The sequence below is a fragment of the Balaenoptera acutorostrata genome, chromosome 4 (assembly GCF_949987535.1).
Source record: "Balaenoptera acutorostrata chromosome 4, mBalAcu1.1, whole genome shotgun sequence".
Classification (NCBI taxonomy): Eukaryota; Metazoa; Chordata; class Mammalia; order Artiodactyla; family Balaenopteridae; genus Balaenoptera; species Balaenoptera acutorostrata.
In genome coordinates, this window is record NC_080067.1 from 149,394,091 (window position 1) to 149,400,891 (window position 6,801).

At 56.8% G+C, this 6,801-nt stretch overlaps 1 long non-coding RNA gene across 1 annotated transcript; it reads left to right on the forward strand.

The window, feature by feature from the left end:
* The first annotated feature begins 3,967 nt into the window (after positions 1-3,967).
* Positions 3,968-6,571, forward strand: LOC130708093 (uncharacterized). The gene is made up of 3 exons (XR_009008114.1): positions 3,968-4,976; positions 5,059-5,516; positions 5,691-6,571. It is a non-coding gene; the product is annotated as an uncharacterized LOC130708093 (long non-coding RNA).
* Positions 6,572-6,801: the final 230 nt, after the last annotated feature.

Sequence of the window (6,801 nt, forward strand, 5' to 3'; positions counted from 1 at the left end):
TTCACATATTGAGATACAGGAAAGTCGTTCTGGCTTATGCATGAGTTAACTTGATTTTGATGTTGACTAGAACAGCCTGTTTGTGGCCTATCAAACATACACTGTACATCTGCTTTAATTATTAAAGAAAAGAGCACATTGACCAGAAGTAAAGAATGCCCATGTTAAAAATAAAGATTGAATGCCCCTCTTCTTGGGAGGCCAATACTGGTCCTCCTTTGATGATAAGCTCCCTCCCAGGTACCAAGTCCACACTGATTCGCTGGGTACGTGCCAGTCTGTTTTTTTTTCTGAAACCTTGAAGAAATGTATCCCTGACTTGTTAATGTTCTTTGTTCTGACAAGATAGAAAACTGTGCTAAAAACCCTACTTCTCCAGAGCAGTTTCTCAGCATAATCTGGGAAGTGGGCTTCCAGGTTAGTCCTCAGTTTGGCTCAAATAAAACTCTTTTCTAGTCTTATTATTGATTGTTTATTGATTATTTTCTTCGACAACTTAATAGCAGAATGGCAATGACAGGATAGAGTCGGTGAACTTATAGACAGATCAGTAGAAAAGTTCCAACCTAAACAACAGAGAGGAATATAAAACTGAAAAAGAAAATGAACAGAGCCTTCGGGACCTGTGGGACAATATCTAACATTTATGTCATTTGAGTCCCAGAGGAGAGGAGGAAAAAATGGTGCAGAAAAATATCTGAAGTAATAATAGCATAAAATATCCCGAATTTGGGGGAAGAAGTAAATGTACAGTTTCCACAAGCTCAGCAAATCGCAAACAGGCTAAAGTCAAAGAATACCATGCCCAGACACATCACAAGTAAACTGCTAAGAAACAAGGATAGAGAAAAAGTCTTGAAAGCAGCTAAAGAAAAATGATACGTTACACATATGGGAAGAGCACTTCAGATGACCACTGATTTCTCATCAAACACCATGGAGGCCACAGAAAGACATGAAGGAATGTTGAATGTGTATTGCTAAGTATGAGAAGTCAGTCTGAAAAGGTTACACAGTGTGTGATACTAACATATGGCCTTCTGGAAAAGGCAAAACTGGAGACAGAAAAAAGGTTGCTAGGGGTTGTGGGGAGGAGGGATGGGTACACAGAGCACAGAGGACTTTTAAGACAATGAAACTGCTCTATGTGATCCCGTAATGGTGGATACATGTCATTATACACTTGTCAAAACCCACAAAGGGGACTTCCCTGGTGGCGCAGTGGTTAAGAATCTGCCTACCAATGCAGGGGACACGGGTTCGAGCCCTGGTCCGGGAAGATCCCACAAGCCGCAGAGCAACTAAGCCCATGCGCCACAACTACTGAGCCTGCGCTCTGGAGCCCACGAGCCACAACTACTGAGCCCGTGTGCCACAACTACTGAGCCTGTGCACTTAGAGCCCGTGATCTGCAACAAGAGAAGCCACCGCAATGAGAGACCCACGCAGCGCAGTGAAGAGTAGCCCCAGCTCACCTCAACTAGAGAAAGTCTGTGCGCAGCAACAAAGACCCAACGCAGCCAAAAATAAATAAATAAAATAAATAAATAAATTTTTTAATTAAAAAAAAAAGAGTGAGCCCTGATGCAAACTGTGGACTTTAATTAACAATAAGGTAGCAACACTGGCCATCAGGTGTAGCAGGTGCACCCCACTAATGCAGGATGTTAGCGACAGGGGAACCTGCGAGCCAGGGGAAGGGGATGGGACCCCTCTGTACTTCCTGCTCAATTTTTCTGTAAACCTAAATCTGGTCTTAGAAAGTCTATTCATTAAAAAGATATCAGGAGCAAAATAAACAGGTGCAAAATTTTTAAAAACAACCAAAAATGTAAAAACCAACATGGAGGCCAGAGGGCAGTGGGACAGTATCTTTAAAGAAGGGAGGAGGGAAAGGGGTCTGTGTGGTTATAAGGCTTCTACGTGTTACTTGAAGTGCTAAATATGAACCCTAGGGACTTCCCTGGGGTCCAGTGGTTAAGACTTCGCCTTTCAGTTCAGGGGGTGCGGGTTCAATCCCTGGTCGGGGAGCTAAGATCCCACATGCCTCACGGCCAAAAAAAACAAAACATAAAACAGAAGCAATATTGTAACAAATTCAATAAAGACTTTAAAAATGGTCCACGTCAAAAATCTTAACAAAATATGAACGCTAAGTAGACTGAAAGGTTAGGGTTCTATGATAATCGGGAAGCAACCACTTAAAAAATTACGAAGAGATCTAGCCAAAAAGTCAATAGATAAATTTAAATGAATGTGGCAAAACATTGAAATAAGAACAAGGAAAGAGGGACAAAAACCAGGGGGACAAACGAAGCAAACAGTGAAATGGAGATGAAACCCAGTCAGATCGACGATCAGGGTCAAGGTCAACGGTCTGAGCTCCCAGCCCAAGGTTCAGGATTACAGCCCGCGATTACTAAGAACAGTTCCATGGTAAGCCAGCAAGCACATTACCAAGCGGGGCACCAGGCGGGGTGTGAGGAGCAAGGCTAAAGGCAGGGGAGTCCTGGATCGGGGACCAGGAGGCGAGCAGTGACCCAGCGCGAACCCTGAACTTAACAGGGACCACGCATGACGTCTGAACCTCGCCCCAGGGCTGGGACCGTGGTGGGCTTCCAGGACCCCGAAGACTGGTGGAGGTGCTGTTTGGGGGCCAGTGGGTCTGCCGGCCACACTCCGCTGGGGTACCCCGTCCCCCCCGGGCGGGCTCCCTCATTCCCTGGTGGGGCAGCGTCCTGGGGTCCCATGTCCCTCCACTGCAGGGGGACAGGAGTGGGTCTCCACCCACGGAGCTGGAAATCCCAGGAGGACTGGTTCGCTCAGCTGCCCCAGAGCTCCTGTGAGCAGCCCCCCATCCTGAGTCATTTTGTGGTCCCTTGAGAACATTCCATGTCTGGCCACTTGCTGGGGGTAAAAACGTCCAGACTCCCCTAAGGGAAGAGGGGCCGAAGGCTCCTGTTGGTGGATGTAGCGGGGGGGGGGGGTCGTCCTTGTCCCTCGGCTGGACTGTGCCTGGGCTCTCCCCACCCCCAGGCTGCTGCGCTGGGGCCTCTGCGTAAGGAGCGGCTGGATGACCGTGGCATCTCCCTGGGCGAAAATGCTGCTCTCAAAAGGGACAGCGTGAGGCCGGCAGGGCCCGTACTCTGCACCCACAGGGTCCCCGGAGAGGGCCGGCGGGGCAGCCAGAGGGCGGGTGCGCAGCTGAGCGCGGCCAGCGGCTCGGACAGCTGGGCCAGCGCGGGTGAGTTGCGCATCTCTGCACGCGTCTGGGGCTGTGTCCCAGGAAGCCGGAAGACGGGGCCTGCGGCTTAGTGAGATGGAGCTGTTTTTATGCAGCTGCTTTCCCGGGGCAGCCACTGCCCAGGGGAGGGGGGGCCTGGGGGCCACGGGGAGCGCAGCTCAGGTGCAGGCGGGAGGGGCAGAGGCCGGGGCAGCCCCCATCAGAGGAACGGAGAACAAAGCGCCCTCCTCCGGGCTTGGCTCCCCATCAGACACGGGGGCTGGGCCCGTGCGCTCTGGGGCCCCAGGAAGCGGTGAGGGGAAGAGATGGGGGAGGCTTCAGCGTCAGGAGCCTGGGTGGGAGGGGGCAGGGGGCTGCCTGGAAGGGGCCTGGTGGTGCTGGGAGGGGCTGATGCTGGGGGCGGTGGGAGGGGACAGGCACGTCCCGGATTAAGGCCCTAGGGTTCTGAGGCCACCCTGGTCCCCTCCCCGTCTCCTTCCTCCCCTCTCCCTGTCCCCCCACCCCATCCTCACTGCCTCTGAGACTCAGAACGGGTCTGGGTACCCTGCTTTCCCACCCGGGGAGCAGGGCCGGTGAGGTGGGCTCGGCTTCTGTCCAGAGCAGCTGGGGGGCCGGGTGGGGGTCTGCCTGAGGCTCTGCATCCCAGGGAGAGAACCGCCACCGTGACCCTCCCGCGATAAGCAGCCGAGGTGGGCGGGGCGGGGGAAGGGGTTGGGATGCCGATGGTGCAACTCAGCTCAGAGGCGACGAGGCGTCGGTGCGCGTTTGGGGCTCCAGGGGCAGCAGCCCCGCTCTCGGAGGCCAGGCCCCGGGCTGCCAGCTCTGTCCTGACCTGTGTGCTCACAGCAGGGCTGGGAGGTCAGGGGGCCTTCCCGTGCCAACTGGAGTGGGTTCGATGGTGGCCCCAAAATATGTCTATGTCCTGAACCTTGGAACCTGTAACTGTGACCTTATTTGGAAGTAGGGTCTTTGCAGATGTGACTGAGCTGAGATCCCAAGGTGGGATTATCCTGGGTTACCCGAGTGGACCCTAAATCCAAGCGTGAAGGGAGGGGCCAGACAGACCAGAGGCAGCCTCCGTGGGGGCCCCCGTTATGAGGGCAGGTACCAGGCCGGCGGCAAGACCCCCGTGCACGCGTGTGCAGCGTGGGCAAGGACAGCGGGACGGAGGCCGGGGGCTGGGGGGGGCCATCCTGGAAGCTCAGACCCCGCAGGTCGCCTGCACGGCCGTGTGGCCCCGCCCTAGGAGCGGGCAGCGGCCCCCGCGTCTGTCTGTCTGTCCCACCATTTTCTCCCACAGGGCTGCCCCGCCCAGCGTCCCTTTCCTGCAGGGTTGGGGCTTTCCAGCCATTACTCACCGCTTTCCCGGTGTCTGTCCATCAGCGGCTGCTCTGACTTGCCTGGAGCTTTTCATGTATCTTCACGCTGGTTATGTAAGGAGAACTTTACGCGTAACCAGGGGGGCTCTGCTGTCCCAGGCCTGGGGGGCTGCACCAGCTCCCTAGGACGCTGGCCAAAGTCCCCAGAGCTCGGACGTGTCCATGCAGTGGGCGCCCAGCCTGCTCGCACCCCCCATGCACCCCCTTTCTGCCTCTGCCTTCCTCCTTCCTCTCGTAATCAGACAGCAAGCAACGCTAGGCCGAAGGGCAGGCCCACCCCACCCCCTGCCTGGACAACGATGCTTCTGGGACCCCGAAAGAGAGACAGAGTGAGGGTCCTGCTGAGAGGCCAGGTAGGGGGTGTTGAGGCAAAAGCAGGCGGCTCGCTCGGGTGGGTCCCCCAGAAGCAGGTGCTGAGGCAGTATTCCGGGACAGGTAAAGTGGGAGGTGACCCCAGCGCACCAGGAGAAGAGCGGGGAAGGACAGGAGCCAGCACGTCCCTGGGAGACCAGGCCACCTTGAGACTGAAGGAAGAGAGGCTGTGGCCAAGGCCCAGCTCACGCTGCAGAAGCTGCGCTACAGAGACATGCAAAAGCATCTTAGACGCAGCTGGCGGTGAGGGAAAAACGCCTCCGCTTCCCCCAGGCTCAGCCTCGGGGCTCCCAGCAGAGCACGGCATTGGCCACACCGGGCCACAGGGCAGCAGAGCCTGGGACCCCCCCAGCCTCTGGGGTCAGGTCTGCCCCAGGAGCCGGGCTTGGCGAGGGGGTCTGGGGGCTCACGGACCCAGCACCTCACATGCCCCGAGAGGCTGGGAAGGGAGGCGTCAGACGGGAGACCGCGGTCAAGGCCTCAGACTTCGCAGAGCCGAGCATGCCTGGGCACGTGAGACGGTGGGGATCCCTTTTCTGCAGGGGGCGGGGGCAGGCTGGCGGCGGCTTCCACCCTGGGGAGGCCCCGCTCTTCCAGAGCCGTCCCCTGTTTTTCCCTCGCCAGCATCTCCGGAAGCCAGGGCTCTCCACTTCCCGAACACTCCAGGGGCCTCGCTCTCTTTTATTCCCAAATAGGAAGTCTCTGCAGCCCTCTGGCCAAATATGTGGGGAGATGACTTCATTTCACGCAGAGACTAACCGGCAGGAAGGTCGTGACCTAAATGGACGAGGAGCTGATAAGAAGCGGAGGAGAAAGGCATCCGGGCCTCTTCCTGGGAACCAGCCGGTCAGGGGCACGCCGGGGGGACGGTCTGAGCTGCGTGCCCCTCGCTGCGGGGGCCTGACCTCCCGGCTCCTGAACAAGGACAGAACACAGCCCCTCCCCCAGATAGTCCCGCTTAAAAATACTACGGTTCAACCTGACATTCCCGCGATGGGGAAATGGTCCTAAAAAGAAAAGTTTTCAGCACGTACACGGTTGCACTGTAATCATCTGTCGAAACGTGGAATCCCTCCATTTGCTGGAAAACGTTGGATCTGATTGCTGCCCGGTGCTGAGGTTGAGACTAAGAGGATATTAACTTCACGTCTATATTCTGAGGGGTTGCAAGTGTCGGGCCCTGCAGGGCAGAACCGTCTCCCCGACGTCGCGGCCGCTGTTCCTCCCTCTGAACCACCACTTCCTGTGCGGGAATGGTCCCGAGGGTCCCCCGCGGGTCTGAGGGGGGAGGGCGGGGGTCCCTGCCCTCAGACAGAGCCAGGCAGGCTTGTCCACACAGAACAACACTGTCTGTTGTTTTTATTATTATTTCTGCAGCCGCACCTCCTCAGGTCCCCCTTCCTAACCTGGAGCCTGCAACTAGCAACACCGCGGGTTCCCAGGACATCAGCCTCACCAGGGCCTTTTCCTCCCAGCACCAAGGACCTCATTTGGCCCTTGGGACGGCATCAGTGATCATGGGCCGGAGCTCTGGGCCCAGAGCGCTGCAGAATCACGTGGTTGCTCAGGAAATGCACGTGGGCTGGGGGGACAAACTGGCCCTCCGCCAGGGGCTTCCTGGAGGAGGGGCAGCTAAGAGACGGGGGATATCATGGTGGTGGGAAGGAGCCATGGGGCTGGGGGCGGGGCCAGGAGGGAGCAGGGCACCAGGCTGGGAGGTTCTCGAGCATCGCCCGTCATTGCCCACAACGGCCTTGTGAGGCCAGCGGGAAACTGAACTCGGGAGGGGCGGGCACTTGACCCCGA